Below are 22,002 nucleotides of genomic sequence, written 5' to 3' on the forward strand. Positions count from 1 at the left end.
GATTTGGGCAGAAGGCTGGCGTTGAACGCCAGTTTACGTCGTCAATTCTTGGCCAAAGTATGGACTATTATATATTGCTGGAAATCCCTGGATGTCTACTTTCCAACGCAATTGGAAGCGCGCCATTTCGAGTTCTGTAGCTCCAGAAAATCCACTTTGAGTGCAGGGAGGTCAGAATCCAACAGCATCAGCAGTCCTTTTTCAACCTCTGAATCTGATTTTTGCTCAAGTCCCTCAATTTCAGCCAGAAAATACCTGAAATCACAGAAAAACACACAAACTCATAGTAAAGTCCATAAATGTGAATTTAACATAAAAACTAATGAAAACATCCCTAAAAGTAACTAGATCCTACTAAAAACATACTAAAAACAATGTCAAAAAGCGTATAAATTATCCGCTCATCAAAGCACAAGCTGTACACCTGGGAATCCCTTTGGATGATGAACAAGACAGTCAACAGTTGTCACAGCTAAAGGAAAACTAGGAGGAACCTAAACCACCAAAGTTATATGAGACCAGCAACAAAATTTCCTTGGAAAAAGAAGCCACAAAGAGCAGGGCAACATCAAAAGGAACAAAGAAGAAGGCACCAAGGAGATGGAGGAACAAGAAGATCCCTACAGAGGACTTCTCTCCAGGGGATAAAGTGATCTCAGCCTATTTTCCAGTAATCCCACCTCATCTCCCCACCATCCCATCTCAGCTACCTAAAGTGTTCACCATCAACAGAGTTCTCTCCTTAGAATATGTGGAGATTCTTGATGAAGCCAATGGAGATAGATTTACTGCGAGGGGGGAAGATTTGAAGCATTACCAACCACCTTGACAAAGTCAGAACATCAAGCTAGTGACGCTAAAGAAGCGCTTCATGGGAGGCAACCCATGTTTTATATGCTTTAAAGTAGTTAATAATGCAAGGTTCATGAATTCCAAATCAACTTTGACATATACTTGAATGAATCCTTTTATGCAGCACATAGTGAAGAACAAGTTTGGTGTTCAAGGCATACTAAGAAGAGCATAAATGCAATTTATATCATGTTACTCTTAGAGCCTTGAACAAAACTTTGTACACCACATGGACACAAACTAAGTTTGGTGTCACCAATGTTACATACATGAACAATTAAAAAGTCAGTTGGTTTGCATTCATGAATAGCAATTAGTTAGTTAGAAACAAAAACTTTAAAAAGTAGTTATCCGAATTTTTTTTAAATTTTGCCGCCACTTTCCACAATTCCATTAATCACATCCCTTTTGTTTTGTAGGAGAATTGATGAGACAATTGAAGGAGGAGGGTTCGGCCACCACAAAAGGAGAGGACTATACACGTGTCTTCAAGGGGAATACATTGGGAAATGTTGCCATGCAACATTGAAAGAATGACACGCTTGGAAATCGAACCAACCCCATCATAAAGTTGATAATCCTTGTGCTCATCCCATGCTAAACCCCATCCGTTCATCATACACCCACTCCATCAATCCACACCTTTCATTCACTCACTACTTCCCTATATAAGTGGTTCTTATTCCATACTCCCTTTTACATTCCAATTCCATTCTTTGTACTTCCCACTTTCGAAACCCAACTCCTACTACCCTATCTTAATCGGTTGAAGTCCATCATTAACCAATAATTCTCAACACCTTCCCATCTCAAAAATCACTGATGGCATCATCAAGCTCCAAAAAGTGAAAGGGAAAGACACCAGTGGAGAGCATTCTTTTTGACGAAGGAAGGTTCAAGACCACTTTCCATGAGCTTCAATTCGAACGTATCAAGCACAAGAAGGTATTGCCAGAGCTGACGTTCCAAATCAACTATGATGAGTGCCTACAGATTGGGGAAAAGATTGAACAGAGGGGTTGGCAAGATCTCATGAACCCAGAAACAAGAATAAATGCAAATCTCATTAAGGAGTTCTATGCCAATGTGGCCAGGGAAGACAATACCAAGGCTCCAACCTTCAAAAGTTACGTGAGAGGAACAGAGGTGGACTTCAGTCCTAATGCGATCATGAGGACTCTTCATCTGAAATCACAACCCTCTGATAAGCCAAGCTACCAAGCAAGGATAAGTAATGGGCCAGAAAATGATGAGCTTGAAGAAATTATAAATGACATGTGTGTCATAGGATCAGATTGGGAAAGGTATGCAGATAAGAGGCCACGGTTCATCAGAAGAGGAGACCTCATCCCGGAAGCCAAGGGATGGTTTGAGCTCGTGAGAAGATCTATCCTCCCAGCCTCAAACAATTCTGAAGTCAACATTGCTCGAGCTACCATGCTACATTATATTATGAGCGGTGGAGACATCAATGTACATGAAATCATAGCCGAGGGAATCCAAGAAGCAGCCGAAAAGAGTGATCCGAGCGCTCGGCTTTTGTATTCCAGCACCATCACGAGACTATGTAAGAAAGCCAAGGTGATCTTCAAGGACAGCAATCCAAATTGGGTAAACCCTGGGAGGTTAGTTACGCTACAGCGTATAACTTATGTGGCACCCGCCCAATAACAAAGAAGGCCTCAAATAGGGAAAAGAACATCACAAGAAGGACCTCACCGAGAAGAATCTCATCAAGAAGAATACCAACAAGAAGAGTACTACGATCCAACCAACATGAGCTTGAATCACATTCACGGAGCCATTGAGGAGCTAGCAAGGAGTTATATAGATGGACAAGAACAACAACTACACATTCAAGCCAAAAGGATGGATCGTCTAGAAGAACTGCTCTCTAATTGGATAGGTCAGCAGAGGGAGTGGCAGAAGCAACAAATGGAGCAGCAACAGGAGCAATACTCCCAGCTCACTCAAGCCATCAATTAAGTGACTGAAAGGCAAGAGCGTCAAGATAAATGCCTTCAAGAACTCAACCAACGTCAGCTAGCTCAAACAAAAGCATTCAATGAGTTCAGCGTGCTTAATGAAGGACGGCAACTACATAGGGAAGAGTTCAACATAAACACTCAAGCCAAGTTGAACTATATGATTGGGAATATGCATAATTTGCACTCTGCAATCCCTAGGTATGATACAGTCTAAAAAGATCTAACAGAACAAGAGGAAAGGAAGGTGAAACAGCAGAAGGAAACATTGAAAAAGAAGATGGAAGATGCTGGCTTCTGAAAAAAGTTGATTGGAAAAAGCAAGGGAAGTGGGGGTTCAAGCACTCAAGAAAGACACAAAGAGGACAAATAAGAGGGAGAGCATGAGCAACCCTAGGAGTAAAAGGTGGTGGAGTTCCCTCATTGTTCTATCTTTTTCAAGTTTTAAATAAGGAAAATCATGTATGAAATAGAACATGTTTCCATGGTAGTTTAGGATTTTCAATTCTGCCTTTAAGTTTGCATTGCTTAGGTCTATGCTTGCTAGTCTAATGTCACTACTGCATTTTCAACTTGCCTACTTGTATGCTTGTCCTCTAAGTCAAATAAAAAGAGATGTTATGAAAGACCAGAGTGAGGTTCATATTGTGGAGTAAGTTCTTAAGCTTGTGGTGTAGTAATTACTTAGCTAAGTTGGTTCACCAACAAGGTAGGAAGGCAACTATCTGTCCTGAATCATATGCTTGAAACACACCCCATGAGACTAGCTAAATAACAAGATCCTAATAAGAAAAAGGAAAAGAAAAATGAAAGTTGAGAAATAAAGAAAAAGAATAAGAAATAAGGCTAGGCACCAAGGGTTGAATCTTAAGGCATATGTCTGTGGTGCTCCTGTGTAAAGGATCTACTTGGATGAATAAGCTCTCAGGGGTGCCTTATCACTTGGTAACTTGGATTAACTAACCCGGGATTATCAACTGAAAGTCCACTATCAAGAGTAACCTTTGCTACAGAACACTTAGTAACCCAAAGAGGTGCTAAACACCAAGGTCTCAAGTAAGAAAATAACAAACCATGTGCCTGTGGTGTGTATATATGGGGGAAAGAGACTTGAAAGAGTAAGTCCTTAGGGGTGTCTTAACACCCAGCACCTTGGACCAACTGGTTCGGGAGTGCTGACTGAAAGCTTATCTTAAAGAGTCGCCCTCTCACAAAGCACCTAGTCTAAGAACACAATTAGACCTTGAAAAGATAAGGGGATCAATAAATAAAAGTCTCATAGGATGCAATCAAGTGAGTATTCCAGGGCATGATAAAGGTCTGAAATCTAGTGAAGGAATGAACCTAAGTTGCTATGCATGAAACCCCATAAAACCAAGGACATGACTTCCACAATTATGACTCATTTCTCTTGGCATTTCATTCATCATTCTCATGTTTCAGTACTTGCTTAGGGACAAGCAAGCTTTAAGTTTGGTGTTGTGATGCCAAGGCATTTTGGCCAGTTTCACTGACCGTTTCTTTACTGTTTTAGGGTAGTTTCATGCATTTTCTTAGTTAATAAGCAAGTTTTGGGTAGATAATCACTTACATCTTGATTCAAGCAAACATTGTGAATTTTGAATGATTTCATGAGAATTATGCATGAATTGAATGATAAAGTGGATGACGCATGATCTCATGAGTTGGAACCTAGCTTTGATGCACTTTACTTGCTTGATTTTAGGATAAAGGAAGCAAGGAAGGTGCCACATTAATAGCCACATTAGTCTAACTAACGTGACTATTAACGTGGAATAGGAGCTAGCTTGCAACGTTAATGAGAAAAGTGATCACCAATAACGCCTTCGTGAGCCATCATAGCCCACGTTAGTTGCCACGTTAACTACATTAACGTCGAAGCTAACGTGGAAGAGAAGTAAAGCTCCAACGTTAGTGGTAAAAGTGAATACCACTAACATTGGAAAAAGGGGCACACTTAGCCACGTTAAGAGTCATGTTAGTTATATTAACGTGAACTCTAACATGGAAGGAACAAATAAGTGCCAACATTAGTGACACTCACCTTTGTCACTAACGTTGGACCAAGCCACTATTAGCCACGTTAGTTGCCACGTTAACTACATTAACGTGGAAGCTAACGTGGAGGAAAGAAATGATGAGCCAACGTTAGTGACACTCACCTTTGTCACTAACGTTGGAGATGGCAATCACCACCATGTTAGTGGCCACGTTAATACAATTAACGTGAGGCACTAACGTGAGAAGGGGCGTTTGGAGCATTAGTGATAAAGGTAAGTGTCACTAACGCTCTCGAACCTGAGGCATGCCCACGTTAGGGGTCACGTTAGCTACACTAATGTGGACTCTAACGTAGGAAGGAAAGGCAACAAGCAAACGTTATTGGAAAAGGTGAATGCCAATAACGTTTGCGAAGGACCAAGAGGCAAGGTTAGTAGTCACGTTAGTGCCACTAACGTTGAAGTTAACGTGGACCATCTTGGGTTAGGAACGTTAGTGAAAAAGGTGATCGTCACTAACGTTCTCGAACCCACATTTTCACTTAACCTTAACACCACTAACGTCCTAACTAACGTCCATGCCTAACTCACATTTTCTCTACAAGCAAAGCTGAGCCCACTGAAAACTGCAACTGCTTCAACTTAAGATCCAAAGGCCCATATCCAAGACTTGAAGAGCCAACTAGAATATCAGAAGAGTAGTATATATAGGAGTAGTTTTGAACTAGTAAAGGGAGCTTTTGGCATTTTGGAGAACTACATTCTGTATACATTACTTTCTCTGCAACTTCTAGTTTTAGTTTTCATAATGTACTTTACACTTACGCTTTCCATTCCCAAAGCTATGAACAACTAAACCCCTTTCATTGGGTTAGGGAGCTCTGTTGTAATTTGATGGATCAATAATAGTTTTCATTATTCTTCTTCTTTCTTTTCTCTTGATTTTACTAGAAAGATTTCAATCTTCATCCTATTGGGTAGTTATCTTGGAAAAGAAGCTATTCATACTTGGATCTCTTCGGACCTTGGAAGAGGAATGAAGAGATCATGCTAGAAATGCTTTCTCATGCTGGACCAAATTGGGGTTTGGATGGATATGGTGACATATAATCTTACCAATACTTTGATTTTGGAATACATGTGGTATAATCAGTGACCATACTTCATCTCTTCTCATGAGCAATTAGACCAAGGAATTGGCTATTGATCAAGATTTGAGAGATTGGGTTACCAAGGAATTGGAATCCAATCACTTAAGATTGCCAAGGAGATCAATGAATGTACTGATTGAGGAAGAGATGAGAATAAACTTGATTCAGGGAATACAACATCTCCTGAGCCCAATGAATCCCCATTTCTGATCTTACCCATTCTCTTTACTTTCTGCCATTTACTTTTATGTTCATCTTCCCCATTCCCCATTTAAGATTCTGCAATTTACTTTCCTTTATTTACATTCAGTTCTAACCAATGTTGATGCACATGTTTACCCATTCCTTGTGAGACGACCCGAGGTTTGAATACTTCGGTTACTTTATCAGGGTTGAACTTGTGACAACCAATTCCTTCTAAATTTGATTCACGGATTATTTGTCGGTTGAGGACTATACTTGCAACGTGAAAAATCTTGTGAAATTCCTTATCGACGGTATCCGTGCCATCAAATTTTTGGCGCCGTTGCCGGGGAGTGGTTGCAACATATGCCTTGATATTGGTTATGTGAATATGTGAATATTGTAGATAGTTTACTTTCTTTCAATACTTAGCTATAGTTTAGATTTCTTTTGTATGTGTGCTATGACTCCCAAGTTTGATGACTCAGTCTCAATCAAATTCTAGCTTAGCCGAGTTTGACCCTGAGATTGAAAGAACCTTGTTACACACTCGGCAAGCTAGACGGCGGTTGGATTATACGGCTAGTACTTCGGCCTCTCTTGAGGAACATACCGAATCACTAGACAGTACCGAGAGTGACTTGGAGTCTGCTACTTCCTATTCTTCTGTTGGCACTACTAATACATCTTTGCATCCTACAAGTGAGCCATACATGGCGGAGCCACGGCGGATCACTTTGCATGAGCAAGGAGCTCCGGATATTATACTTCAACCTTTGCAAGCAAGGTATCCCAACCTTGATCCAAACTTTGAGTTGAAGAGTAGTTTGATAAATCTACTTCCTAAGTATCATGGGTTGCCGGGTCAAGACCCCATCCGACATCTAAGAGATTTTCAAGTTGCTTGTTCTACGGCTCGAAGGCATGGGGCCGATGAGTTGGCTATTATGGTTTTTTCCTTTCCTTTCTCTCTTGAAGGGCAGGCAAAGACATGGTTTTATTCACAACCGGATGAGATTGTGACCAATTGGAATTTCTTGAGAAGAGAGTTTCTAGATAAATTCTTTCCACCGGAGAAGACCGACTACATCCGGAAGGAGATTTCGGGTATAATGCAAAAGGACCAAGAGAGTTTGTATGAGTATTGGACTCGGTTCAAGAGGCTATTGGAATCTTGTCCACACCATGGATTGAATACTCACTTGCTCATTAGTTACTTCACCGAAGGTCTTTGTGCGGAAGATAGAAGATTGCTCACCGCTTCTAGTGGCAGTTCCCTTTCAAAAAACAAGACGGAGGGAGAAGCTTAGAAATTGATAAATGATGTTGCTGAGGCTACACAACATGTAAGGGTGAGAAGTAATCCTCTCAAGGGTGTGGTAGAGCCATCCCCTTCCGAAGCAAGCTTAACCAACGCGCTTGGGGACATGACCACTATCCTCACGCAAATACAAAAAGATCAAAAGAAATACTACTCCATCCAAGCCATCCAAGCCCCACCTCAAGTTGCTTCACTTGAAGGCCTTCCTAGTGGTTTGTGCTCTAGCACCACACATTACACCGATCAATGCCATCAAATTCAAGAGGAGCATGCCCTTGTCGTAGCCAATGTGAATCACAACAACCATCCGCCCTATCCTTCTCAAGGCCAAAATAACTACTCTCATGGTAGTAATCAAAATCAAGGGTGGAGGGATAATGCACAAGGGAGCAATCAAAACCAAAGATGGAATAACTCTTCTTCTCATTACAACAACAACCAATCTTCATCACAATACCACCACAACAACAACAACTACCAAGCCAACCAAAAATACCACAACCAAAACCAAAACAACTACACCAAATACAAGCACCATACCATAGACAACAATTCAACTAAATCTCTTCATCTTTCACCAATCAAGTTGATGAGCTTAGAGCCGCTATGGAGAAACGGGACGAGAGCAACAAGGCTCAATTCGATGCCATAAGTGCTAAATTAGCCAATCTCACCGACATGATCTCAAAGATGTCCATGTCCTTCTCCAACAACACCAACCAACCCTCAAACTCTTCTAGCCTCCCTTCCCAACCCCTTCCAAACTCCAAGGGCGGTTTCAACGCCATCACTCTACGGTCGGGGACTATATTGGAGGAGATACCTCCTAGGGTCATGAAAGACATTCATAAAGAAGAAGTAGTTGTTGAAGCTCCGCATGAAGAGGAGGAGGTACACAAAAGGCATGATGAAGAAGGAGTAAGCCTTAAGGAACCCAAGAGGAAAGCTATAGTGGATGAGTCCATTTCTATCCTATTCCCTTCATTGGTGAAGAAAGCAAAGAAGACCCCGGAATTTGATTTGAACATGCTTCAAGTGTTCAAGAAAGTTGAGGTAACCATACCACTTCTTGATGCTATCCAACAAATTTCGAAGTATGCAAAATTTTTGAAAGACTTGTGTACACACAAGGATAGGATAGGAGAGTTGGAGACATTATCCTTGGGTAGTTCAGTTTCATCCTTGATGGAACCTATTCCAAAAAAATGTGGTGACCCTGGACCCTGTTTGGTGTCTTGTTGTATTGGTGGGCACACTTTTCATGACTGTATGTGTGATCTAAGAGCTTGCGTAAGCATCATGCCACTTTCTATTTTTGTGCGGTTGAATTTAGCTCCATTAAAGAAGTCGGCGGCGAAGTTTGCCTTAGCCGATAAGAGTGTGATCACAATGATGGGAATAGCAGAAGAGGTACTTCTGGCAATCAAGGACTTGATCTTTCCGGTTGAATTTTACATCCTTGAAATGCCTCCAACAAAAAATAGAAGCTCATCCTCCGTTCTACTTGGTAGACCCTTCCTTAAGACCTCTAAATTCAAGTTAGATACTTCACCGGAACATATTCCTTTGAGGTTGGAGACAAGACTATCAAGTTCAATTTGGAAGAAGCCATGAAGCATCCTCCCGAAGAGCATTCCTTTCTCCGATGTGATGTAATCGATGAAGTGGTAGCGGAAGTGCGAGAAGAAGACCACAACAAGTTATGCTACCCTATTGTTGAAGAGACGGATGACCAAGAGGATGAACAAGAGAAAGTTGTTGAAAGTGAACTCCTTGAGCTGGATGAAAAGGAACCTCAGCTTGAGGCAAAGAGTGAATCGAAGCCTCTTCCATCTCATTTGAAGTATCCTTTCTTAAAGGACAACCAAAAGTTTCCGATCATTATTGCTAGTGAGCTTTCTAGTGAAGAAGAAGAAAAGCTCCTAGATGTTCTCAGAAAGTACAAGAAGGAAATTGGTTGGAGCCTAGCCGATATTGTGGGGATTGACCCCCGCAAGTGCATGCATCATATATTTCTCCAAGAAGGAGCTAGGCCGGTTAGGCAACCGCAAAGGAGGCTCAACCCAAACATCCTTGATGTGGTAAAGAAGGAAGTCACAAGGCTACTTGATGCGGGTATCATATACCCAATTTCTGACAGTGAGTGGGTGGGCCCGGTCCAGGTTGTTCCCAAGAAATCGGGCATCACTGCCATTAAAAAGGATGATGGTGAAGTGGTCACCAAGAGACTACAAAATGCATGGCGAGTGTGCATCGATTATAGAAGGTTAAATGCCACTACAAGGAAGGACCACTACCCTTTGCCCTTTATCGATCAGATGCTGGACCGTTTGGCGGGTAAATCCCATTATTGCTTTCTTGATGGATTTATTGGTTACTTTCAGATTTACATTGCTCATGAAGATCAGGAAAAGACCACATTCACTTGCCCTTTTGGCACCTTTGCCTACAAAAGGATGCCATTTGGACTATGTAATGCACCTGCTCCCTTTCAGCGGTGTATAACCAGTGTCTTTTCCGATCTAATGGAGAATTGTCTGGAAGTGTTTATGGATGACTTCAGTATTTATGGAACTTCATTTGATTGTTTCTTAGAGAACTTGGCCAAGGTCTTAGCTAGATGTGTTGACACTAACCTTGTCTTGAATTTTGAAAAATGTCACTTTATGGTAAGACAAGGAATAGTGCTAGGACATGTGGTATCTAGTGAAGGCATTTCTGTAGACCCAGCCAAGGTCAATGTTATCACCACTTTACCTCACCCCTCATCTGTGAGGGAGGTCCGCTGGTTTTTGGGACATGCAGGATTCTACAGGCGCTTTATTAAAGATTTCAGCAAAATTGCTTTGCCATTATTGCGCCTACTCCAAAAGGATGTGGACTTTGAGTTTGACAGTGCATGTGTGAAAGCGTTTGAAGAGTTAAGGAGAGTTCTCACCATAGCACCGATTGTGCGAGGCCCCAACTGGACGCTGCCATTCGAGATAATGTGCGATGCGTCGAACCATGCTTACTCTTCTAAAACATTGGATGCAGCACAGTCCAACTATACCACTACAGAAAAGGAACTCCTAGCTATTGTTCATGCTTTAGATAAATTCAGATCTTATTTGCTAGGGTCCAAGATAGTGGTATACACGAATCATGCAGCTTTGAAGTATCTGTTGACAAAGAATGAGTCAAAACCTAGACTCATACGTTGGATCTTGCTTTTGCAAGAATTCAACATTGAGATTAGGGACTGGAGTGGGTCTCAAAACTTAGTTGCGGATCATTTAAGCCGCCTTGAGAATTTGAAATTTGACCCATTTCCGATCAATGACTCATTCCCATTGGATAGTTTGCATGCTGTGTCGGATAGCTTTCCTTGGTTTGCCCCAATGGCGAACTACTTGGTTGCGAAAATCTTCCCTCCCAACTTTTCTAAAAACCAAAGGGACAAGTTGAGGAGTGACTCCAAATACTACTGATGAGCGGATAATTTATACGCTTTTTGGCATTGTTTTTAGTATGTTTTTAGTAGGATCTAGTTACTTTTAGGGATGTTTTTATTAGTTTTTATGTTAAATTCACATTTCTGGACTTTACTATGAGTTTGTGTATTTTCCTGTGATTTCAGGTATTTTCTGGCTGAAATTGAGGGACTTGAGCAAAAATCAGATTCAGAGGTTGAAGAAGGACTGCTGATGCTGTTGGATTCTGACCTCCCTGCACTCAAAGTGGATTTTCTGGAGCTACCAAACTTCAAATGGCGCGTTTCTAATTGCGTTGGAAAGTAGACATCCAGGGCTTTCTACCAATATTTAATACTCCATACTTTGTCCGAGTTTAGACGATGCAAAAGGGCGTTGAATGCCAGTTCTACGCTGCAGTCTGGAGTTAAACGCCAGAAACACGTCACGAACCAGAGTTGAACGCCAGAAACACGTTACAAACTGGCGTTCAATTCCAAGAATGACTCTCCACGTGTAAACTTCAAGCTCAGCCCAAGCACACACCAAGTGGGCCCCGGAAGTGGATTTATGCATCAATTACTTACTTTTGTAAAACCTAGTAGCTAGTTTAGTATAAATAGGACTTTTTACTATTGTATTTACATCTTTAGTTTCATCTTCGGATCATCTTTGGATTATCTTTTGATCTATTGATCACGTATGGGGGCTGGCCATTCGGCCATGTCTGAACCTTTCACTTATGTATTTTTCAACGTTAGAGTTTCTGCACTCCATAGATTAAGGTGTGGAGCTCTACTGTTCCTCATGATTTAATGCAAAGTACTACTATTTTATATTCAATTCAACTTATTCCGCTTCTAAGATATCCATTCGCACCCAAGAACATGATGAATGTGATGATTATGTGACGCTCATCATCATTCTCACTTATGAACGCGTGTCTGACAAACACCTCCGTTCTACATGCAAACAAGCTAGAATGAGTATCTCTTAGATATCTAATACAGGGGACCAAGTCTGAGATATTAGAATCTTCGTGGTATAAGTTAGAACCCATGGATGGCCATTCCTGAGATCCGAAAAGTCTAAACCTTGTCTGTGGTATTCCGAGTAGGATCTGGGATGGGATAGCTATGACGAACTTCAAACTCGCGAGTGCTGGGCGTAGTGACAGACGCAAAAGGAGGGTGAATCCTATTCCAGTATGATCGAGAACCTCCAGATGATTAGCCGTGCCGTGACAGAGCATTTGGACTTTTTTCACAGAGAGGATGGGATATAGCCATTGACAACGGTGATACCCTATATAAAGCTTGCCATGGAAAGGAGTAGGAATGATTGGATGAAGACAGCAGGAAAGCAGAAGTTCAGAGGAACAAAAGCATCTCTATATGCTTATCTGAAATTCTCACCAATGATTTACATAAGTATTTCTATCTTTGTTTTCTGTTTATTTATTATTATTATTCGAAAACTCCATAACCATTTGATATCCGCCTGACTGAGATTTACAAGATGACCATAGCTTGCTTCATACCAACAATCTCCGTGGGATCGACCCTTACTCACGTAAGGTTTTATTACTTGGACGACCCAGTGCACTTGCTGGTTAGTTGTATCGAAGTTGTGACAAATTATGAATTAAGATTAGAGCACCAAGTTTTTGGAGCCATTACCAGGGATCACAATTTCGTGCACCAAGTTTTTGGCACCGTTGCGGGGGATTGTTCGAGTTTGGACAACTGACGGTTCATCTTATTGCTCAGATTAGGTAAATTTTTTTTCGTTTTCTTTTCAAAAAAAAAATTTCCTTTTGTTTTCGTAAATCATTCAAAATTTTTAAGAATGAATTCTAGAGTTTCATGGTAACATGTTGAAGCCTGGCTGGCTGTAAAGCCATATCCAAATTCTTTTGGATTGAGGCTTCCACTTGTCAACATAAGGAGTTGGATGAAGTATTAGCTGTTGCATGCCTGATTTATATCCTAAAGCTGGCTGGCTATTAAGCCATGTCTAACCCTTGGATTGGAGTTTTAGGCTAACATTGAAAGATTCCTGGAACTCTTATTAAAAATTTTTGAATTTCTTATTTTCTTTTTCCTATATGTTTTTCGAAAAAAAAATATACAAAAATCCAAAAAAAATTAATAAAATCATAAAAAGAAAAAAATATTTTATGTTGTTTGTTTGAGTCTTGAGTCAATTTTTAAGTTTGGTGTCAATTGCATTTTTTCTAAAAATTTATGCATTTTTTCGAAAATTCATGCATTCATAGTGTTCTTCATGATCTCCAAGTTGTTCTTGGTAAGTCTTCTTGTTTGATCTTGATGTTTTCTTATTTTGTGTCTTTTGTTGTTTTTCATGTGCATCTTTGCATTCATAGTGTCTAAGCATTAAAGATTTCTAAGTTTGGTGTCTTGTATGTTTTTCTTTCATTAAAAATTTTCAAAAATAAGTCTTGATGTTCATCTTGATCTTCAAAGTGTTCTTGGTGTTCATCTTGACATTCATAGTGTTCTTGCATGCATCATGTATTTTGATTCATAATTTTCATGTTGTGAGTCATTTTTTATGTTTTTCTCTTTCATGATTAAAAAATCAAAAATAAAAAACAATATCTTTCCTTTTTTCTCTCATAAATTTCGAAAATTTGGATTGATTTTTTCAAACATTTTTAAAATTCAATTGTTTCTTCTGAGTCAAATCAAATTTTCAATTTAAAAATCTTATCTTTTTCAAAATCTTTTTCAAAAATCAAATCTTTTTCATTTTTCTTATTTATTTTCAAAAATTTTAAAAATATTTTTCAAAAATCTTCTTCTTAATTTTATCTCATAATTTTCGAAAATATTATCAAGAATTAATGTTTTTATTCAAAAATTTCAAGTTTGTTACTTACTTGTTAAGAAAGATTCAAACTTTAAGTTCTAGAATCATATCTTGTGATTTCTTGTGGGTCAAGTCATTAATTGTGATTTTAAAAATTAAATCTTTTTCAAAACTAATTTCTATCATATCTTTTTAAATCTCATCTTTTTCAAAAATTTGATTTTAAAATATCTCTTCTAACTTCTTATCTTCTTATCTTTTCAAAAAAATTGAATTTCAAATCTTTTTCAATTAACCACTTAACTTTTTATTTGATTCTTATCTTTAGTAAAACTGCCCAACTAACTTTTTACCTTTAATTTTCGAAAATCCCTTCCCTCCTTTTTCAAAATTTCTTTTTAATTAACTAATTATTTTAATTTTTTATTTTGATTTTATTTCATTCCTAATTTTCGAAAATTACTAACCTTTTTCAAAAACTACTTTCGAAATTTAACTTTAAATTTTAATTTTTAATTTTTGAAAATCCTCTCACCTCTCATCTCCTTCTATTTATTTATTCATCTACTAACACTTCTCCTCACCCAAAATTCGAACCCCTTCTTCTCCTCTGAGTTCGAATTCTTCTCTTCTTCATTCTTAATCTTCTTTTCTTCTACTCACACAAGGGAACCTCTATACTGTGGTAAAAAGGATCCCTATTATTATTTTCTGTTCCTTTCTTTTTCATATGAGCAGGAGCAAAGACAAGAACATTCTTGTTGAAGCAGACCCTGAATCTGAAAGGACTCTGAAAAGGAAACTAAGAAAAGCTAAAATACAACAATCCAGAGACAACCTTACAGGAATTTTCGAACAGGAAGAGGAGATGGCAGCCAAAAATAATAATAATGCAAGGAAGATGCTTGGTGACTTTACTGCACCAAATTCCAATTTCCATGGAAGAAGCGTCTCCATCCCTACCATTGGAGCAAACAATTTTGAGCTTAAACCTCAATTAGTTTCTCTGATGCAACAAAACTGCAAGTTTCATGGACTTCCATCTGAAGATCCTTTTCAGTTCTTAACTGAATTCTTGCAGATATGTGATACTGTTAAGACTAATGGAGTAGATCCTGAAGTCTACAGGCTCATGCTTTTCCCTTTTGCTGTGAGAGACAGAGCTAGAATATGGTTGGATTCTCAACCTAAAGATAGCCTGAACTCTTGGGATAAGCTGGTCAAGGCTTTCTTAGCCAAGTTCTTTCCTCCTCAAAAGCTGAGTAAGCTTAGAGTGGATGTTCAAACCTTCAGACAGAAAGAAGGTGAATCCCTCTATGAACCTTGGGAGAGATACAAGGAACTGACCAAAAAGTGTCCTTCTGACATGCTTTCAGAATGGACCATCCTGGATATATTCTATGATGGTCTGTCTGAATTAGCTAAGATGTCATTGGATACTTCTGCAGGTGGATCCATTCACCTAAAGAAAACACTTGCAGAAGCTCAAGAACTCATTGACATGGTTGCTAATAACCAGTTTATGTACACTTCTGAGAGGAATCCTGTGAGTAATGGGACGCCTCAGAAGAAGGGAGTTCTTGAAATTGATACTCTGAATGCCATATTGGCTCAGAATAAAATATTGACTCAGCAAGTCAATATGATTTCTCAGAGACTGAATGGAATACAAGCTACATCCAACAGTACTCAAGAGGCATCTTTTGAAGAAGAAGCTTATGATCCTGAGAACCCTGCAATTGCAGAGGTGAATTACGTGGGTGAACCCTATGGAAACACCTATAATCTCTCATGGAGAAATCACCCAAATTTCTCATGGAAGGATCAACAAAAGCCTCAACAAGGCTTTAATAATGGTGGAAGAAACAGGTTTAGCAATAGCAAGCCTTTTCCATCATCCACTCAGCAACAGACAGAGAACTCTGAACAAAATACCTCTAATTTAGCTAACTTAGTCTCTGATTTATCTAAGGCCACTCTGAGTTTCATGAATGAAACAAGGTCCTCCATTAGAAATTTTGAGGCACAAGTGGGCCAATTGAGTAAGAAGATCACTGAAACCCCTCCTAGTGCTCTCCCAAGCAATACAGAAGAAAATCCAAAAGGAGAGTGCAAGGCCATTGATATAACCATCATGGCTGAATCCAAGGAGGAAGGGGAGGACGTGAATTCCAAGGAGGAAAACCTCCTGGGACATCCAGTGATCAACAAGGAGTTTCCCTTTGAGGAACCAAAGGACTCTGAGGCTCATCTAAAGACCATAGAGATTCTATTAAACCTCCTTACGCCCTTCATGAGCTCTGATGAGTATTCCTCTTCAGAAGAGAATGAAGAAGTTACTGAAGAGCAAGTTGCCAAGTTCCTTGGTGCAATCATGAAGCTGAATGCCAATTTATTTGGTAATGAGACTTGGAGAGATGAACCTCCCCTGTTCACTAATGAACTAAATGCATTGGATCAACTGAGATTGCCTCAGAAGAAACAGGATCCTAGAAAGTTCCTAATACCTTGTACCATAGGCACCATGACCTTTGAGAAGGCTCTATGTGACCTTAGATCAGGGATAAACCTCATGCCACTCTCTGTAATGGAGAAATTGGAAATCTTTGAGGTACAAGCTGCTAGAATCTCATTAGAGATGGCAGACAATTCAAGAAAAGAGGCTTATGGTCAGGTAGAGGATGTGTTAGTAAAGGTTGAAGGACTTTACATCCCTGCTGATTTCATAATCCTAGACACTGGGAAGGAAGAGGATGAATGCATCATCCTGGGAAGACCCTTCCTAGCCACAATAAGAGCTGTGATTGATGTTGACAGAGGTGAACTAGTCCTTCAATTGAATGAGGACTCCCTTGTGTTTAAAACTCAAGGTCATCCTTCTGTAAACATGAAAAAGAGGCACAGTAAGCTTCTCTCAAAACAGAGTCATACAGAGCCCCCACAATCAAACTCTAAGTTTGGTGTTGGGAGGCCACAACCAAACTCTAAGTTTGGTGTTGAACTCCCAAATCCAAACTCTAAGTTTGGTGTTGGGAAGTCTCAACAATGCTCTGAACATCTGTGAGGCTCCATGAGAGCTCACTGTCAAGCTATTGACATTAAAGAAGCACTTGTTGGGAGGCAACCTAATTTTTATTTATCTAATTTTATTTTTATTTTATTGTTCTTTCATGTTTTATTAGGTTCATGATCATGTGGAGTCACAAAATAAATACAAAAATAAAAAACAGAATCAAAGACAGCAGAAGAAAAATCACACCCTGGAGGAAGGGCTTACTGGCGTTTAAACGCCAGTAAGGAGCATCTGGCTGGCGTTCAACGCTAGAATAGAGCATGGATCTGGTGTTGAATACCCAAAACAAGCAGCATCCTAGCGTTCAGACGCCAGAAATGCACATTGTGGAAAGCTGGCGCTGAATGCCAGAAACAAGCATAGAACTGGCATTCAACGCCAGAAACATGCTACATCTGGGCGTTGAACGCCCAGAACAAGCACCAATTTGGCGTTTAAACGCCAGAAATGCATGCAAAGGCATTTTACATGCCTAATTGGTGCAGGGATGCAATTCCTTGACACCTCAGGATCTGTGGACCCCACAGGATCATCTCAACATCTGTGGACCCCACAGGATCCCCACCTACCTCCACTCATACTCTTCCCTCTTCTCATTCATCCTCTCTTCCCAATAAACACCCTTCCCCAAAACCCTTCACCAATCACCTCAAGCTCTCTTCCCCAAAACCCTTCACCAATCACCTCAAGCTCTCTTCCCTACTACCCCCTCACCACTCACATCCATCCACTCTTCTCCATAAACCTACCTCATAAACCCCACCTACCTTCAAAATTCAAAATCACTTTCCCACCCAAACCCACCCTAAATGGCCGAACCTAACCCCTCTCCCTCCACTATATAAACCCCTCCATTCTTCTTCATTTTCACACAACACAACCCTCTCTTCCTCTTCTTGGTCGAAACACAAACTTCTCTCCCTCTCCTCCATTTATTCTTCTTCTTCATCTCTTCTTTCTTCTCTTGCTCGAGGGCGAGTAATATTCTAAGTTTGGTGTGGTAAAAGCATAAGCTTTTTGTTTTTCCATTACCATTGATGGCACCTAAGACCGGAGAATCCTCTAGAAAAGGGAAAGGGAAGACAAAAGCTTCCACCTCCGAGTCATGGGAGATGGAAAGATTCATCTCCAAAGCCCATCAAGACCATTTCTATGATGTTGTGGCCAAGAAGAAGGTGATCCCCGAGGTCCCTTTCAAACTCAAGAAAAATGAGTATCCGGTGATCCGACATGAGATCCAGAGAAGAGGTTGGGAAGTTCTAACAAACCCCATCCAACAAGTCAGAATTCTAATGGTTCAAGAGTTCTATGCTAATGCATGGATCACTAGGAACCATGATCAAAGTAAGAACCCGAACCCAAAGAATTATCTCACCATGGTTCGGAGGAAATACTTAGATTTTAGTCTGAAAAATGTGAGGTTGGCGTTCAACTTGCCAATGATGGAAGAGAACGCACGCCCCTACACAAGAAGAGTCAACTTTGATCAAAGGTTGGACCAAGTCCTCATGGACATATGTGTGGAAGGAGCTCAATGGAAGATTGACTCAAAAGGCAAACCGGTTCAACTAAGAAGATTGGACCTTAAGCCTATAGCTAAAGGATGGTTGGAGTTCATTCAACGCTCAATCATTCCCCCTAGCAATCGGTCTGAAGTTACTATAGACCGGGCCATCATGATCCATAGTATCATGATTGAGGAGGAAGTGGATGTTCATGAGATTATACCTCAAGAACTCTACAAGGTGGCTGACAAGTCCTCCACTATGGCAAGGTTAGCTTTTCCTCACCTCATTTGCCATCTATGCAATTCGGCTGGGATTGACATAGAGGGAGATATCCTCATTGATGAGGACAAGCCCATCACTAAGAAAAGGATGGAGCAAACAAGAGAGCCTATTCATGGATCTCAAGAGACGCATGAAGAAGCTCATCACCAAGAAATCCCTGAGATGCCTCAAGGGATGCACTTTCCTCTACAGAACTTTTGGGAGCAAATCAACACCTCCCTAGGAGAACTGAGTTCCAACATGGGACAACTAAGGGTGGAACATCAAGATCACTCAATCATCCTCCATGAAATTAAAGAAGATCAAAGAGCTATGAGGGAGGAACAACAAAGACAAGGAAGAGACATAGAAGAGCTCAAGGACATCATTGGTTCCTCAAGAAGGAAACGCCACCATCACTAAGGTGGACTCATTCCTTGTTATCAAATTAACTGTTTTTCTTTTTCTTTATGTTAAGTGCTTATCTATGTTAGTGTCTTATTACATGATTATTAGTATTTAGTAACTTTGTCTTAAAGTTATGAATGTCATATGAATCCATCACCTCTCTTAAATGAAAAATGTTTTTAATTCAAAAGAACAAGAAGTACATGAATTTTGAATTTATCCTTGAACTTAGTTTAATTATATTGATGTGGTGACAATACTTTTTGTTTTCTGAATGAATGCTTGAATAGTGCATATGTCTTTTGAAGTTGTTGTTTATGAATGTTAAATATGTTGGCTCTTGAAAGAATGATGACAAGGAGACATGTTATTTGATAATCTGAAAAATCATAAAAATGATTCTTGAAGCAAGAAAAAGCAGTGAATACAAAGCTTGCAACAAAAAATGGCAAAAAAAAATAGAAAGAAAAAGAAAAAGCAAGCAGAAAAAGCCAAAAGCTCTTAAAACCAAAAGGCAAGAGCAAAAAGCCAATAACCCTTAAAACCAAAAGACAAGGGTAAATAAAAAGGATCCCAAGGCTTTAAGCATCAGTGGATAAGAGGGCCTAAAGGAATAAAATCCTGGCCTAAGCGGCTAAACCAAGCTGTCCCTAACCATGTGCTTGTGGCGTGAAGGTGTCAAGTGAAAACTTGAGATTGAGCGGTTAAAGTCAAGGTCCAAAGAAAAAAAAAGAGTGTGCTTAAGAACCCTGGACACCTCAAATTGGGGACTTTAGCAAAGCTGAGTCACAATCTGAAAAGGTTCACCCAGTTATCTGTCTGTGGCATTTATGTATCTGGTGGTAATACTGGAAAACAAAGTGCTTAGGGCCACGACCAAGACTCATAAAGTAGCTGTGTTCAAGAATCAACATACTGAACTAGGAGAATCAATAACACTATCTGAACTCTAAGTTCCTACAGATGCCAATCATTCTGAACTTCAATGGATAAAGTGAGATGCCAAAACTATTCAAGAGGCAAAAAGCTACAAGTCCCGCTCATCTGATTGGAGCTATGTTTCATTGATAGTTTGGAATTTAGAGTATATTCTCTTCTTTTTATCCTATTTGATTTTCAGTTTCTTAGGGACAAGCAACAATTTAAGTTTGGTGTTGTGATGAGCGGATAATTTATACGCTTTTTGGCATTGTTTTTAGTATGTTTTTAGTAGGATCTAGTTACTTTTAGGGATGTTTTTATTAGTTTTTATGTTAAATTCACATTTCTGGACTTTACTATGAGTTTGTGTGTTTTCCTGTGATTTCAGGTATTTTCTGGCTAAAATTGAGGGACTTGAGCAAAAATCAGATTCAGAAGTTGAAGAAGGACTGCTGATGCTGTTGGATTCTGACCTCCTTGCACTCAAAGTATATTTTCTAGAGCTACAGAACTCCAAATGGCGCGCTACCAATTGCGTTGGAAATTAGACATCCTGGGCTTTCCAGCAATATATAATAGTCCATACTTTGCTCGAGTTTAGAAGACGCAAAAGGGCGTTGAACACCAGTTCTATGCTGCAGTCTGGAGTTAAACACCAGAAACACGTCACGAACCAGAGTTGAACGCCAGAAACACGTTACAAACTGGCGTTCAACTCCAAGAATGACCTCTCCACGTGTAAACTTCAAGCTCAGCCCAAGCACACACCAAGTGGGCCCTGGAAGTGGATTTATGCATCAATTACTTACTTCTGTAAACCCTAGCAGCTAGTTTAGTATAAATAGGACTTTTTACTATTGTATTTACATCTTTAGTTTCATCTTCGGATCATCTTTGGATTATCTTTTGATCTATTGATCATGTATGGGGGCCGGCCATTCGGCCATGCCTGAACCTTTCACTTATGTATTTTTCAACGGTAGAGTTTCTGCACTCCATAGATTAAGGTGTGGAGCTCAGCTGTTCCTCATGATTTAATGCAAAGTACTACTGTTTTATATTCAATTCAACTTATTCCTCTTCTAAGATATCCATTCGCCCCAAAGAACATGATGAATGTGATGATTATGTGACGCTCATCATCATTCTCACTTATGAACGCGTGTCTGACAAACACCTCCGTTCTATATGCAAACAAGCTAGAATGAGTATCTCTTAGATATCTAATACAGGGGACCGAGTCCAAGATATTAGAATCTTCGTGGTATAAGTTAGAACCCATGGATGGCCATTCCTGAGATCCGGAAAGTCTAAACCTTGTCTGTGGTATTCCGAGTAGGATCTGGGAAGGGATGGCTGTGACGAACTTCAAACTCGCGAGTGCTGGGCATAGTGACAGACGCAAAAGGAGGGTGAATCCTATTCCAGTATGATCGAGAACTTCCAGATGATTAGCCGTGCCGTGACAGAGCATTTGAACCTTTTTCACAGAGAGGATGGGATGTAGCCATTGACAATGGTGATGCCTTATATAAAGCTTGCCATGGAAAGGAGTAGGAATGATTGGATGAAGACAGCAGGAAAGCAGAGGTTCAGAGGAACGAAAGCATCTCTATACGCTTATCTGAAATTCTCACCAATGATTTACATAAGTATTTCTATCTTTATTTTCTATTTATTTATTATTATTATTCGAAAACTCCATAACCATTTGATATCCGCCTGACTGAGATTTACAAGATGACCATAGCTTGCTTCATACCAACAATCTCCATGGGATTGACCCTTACTCACATAAGGTTTTATTACTTAGACGACCCAGTGCACTTGCTGGTTAGTTGTATCGAAGTTGTGACAAATTATGAATTAAGATTAGAGCACCAAGTTTTTGGAGCCATTACCAGGGATCACAATTTCGTGCACCAACTACATTTGGGATGACCCTCACTTGTTGAAGAGGGAAGTAGACCAAGTAATTCGAAGATGTGTGCCGGAATCTGAAATTCAACCTATTCTTGAAGCTTGTCATTCGTC

General features: G+C 39.8%; 1 non-coding gene across 1 annotated transcript; it reads right to left on the reverse strand.

Annotated features, from left to right (window-relative positions):
- Positions 1 to 15,061: 15,061 nt before the first annotated feature.
- Positions 15,062 to 15,169, reverse strand: LOC148580894 (small nucleolar RNA R71). Its single transcript, XR_015895742.1, has one exon. It is a non-coding gene; the product is annotated as a small nucleolar RNA R71 (small nucleolar RNA).
- Positions 15,170 to 22,002: the final 6,833 nt, after the last annotated feature.

The sequence above is a fragment of the Arachis ipaensis genome, chromosome B10 (genome assembly GCF_059453495.1).
Source record: "Arachis ipaensis isolate K30076 ecotype BB chromosome B10, ASM5945349v1, whole genome shotgun sequence".
NCBI lineage: Eukaryota > Viridiplantae > Streptophyta > Magnoliopsida > Fabales > Fabaceae > Arachis > Arachis ipaensis.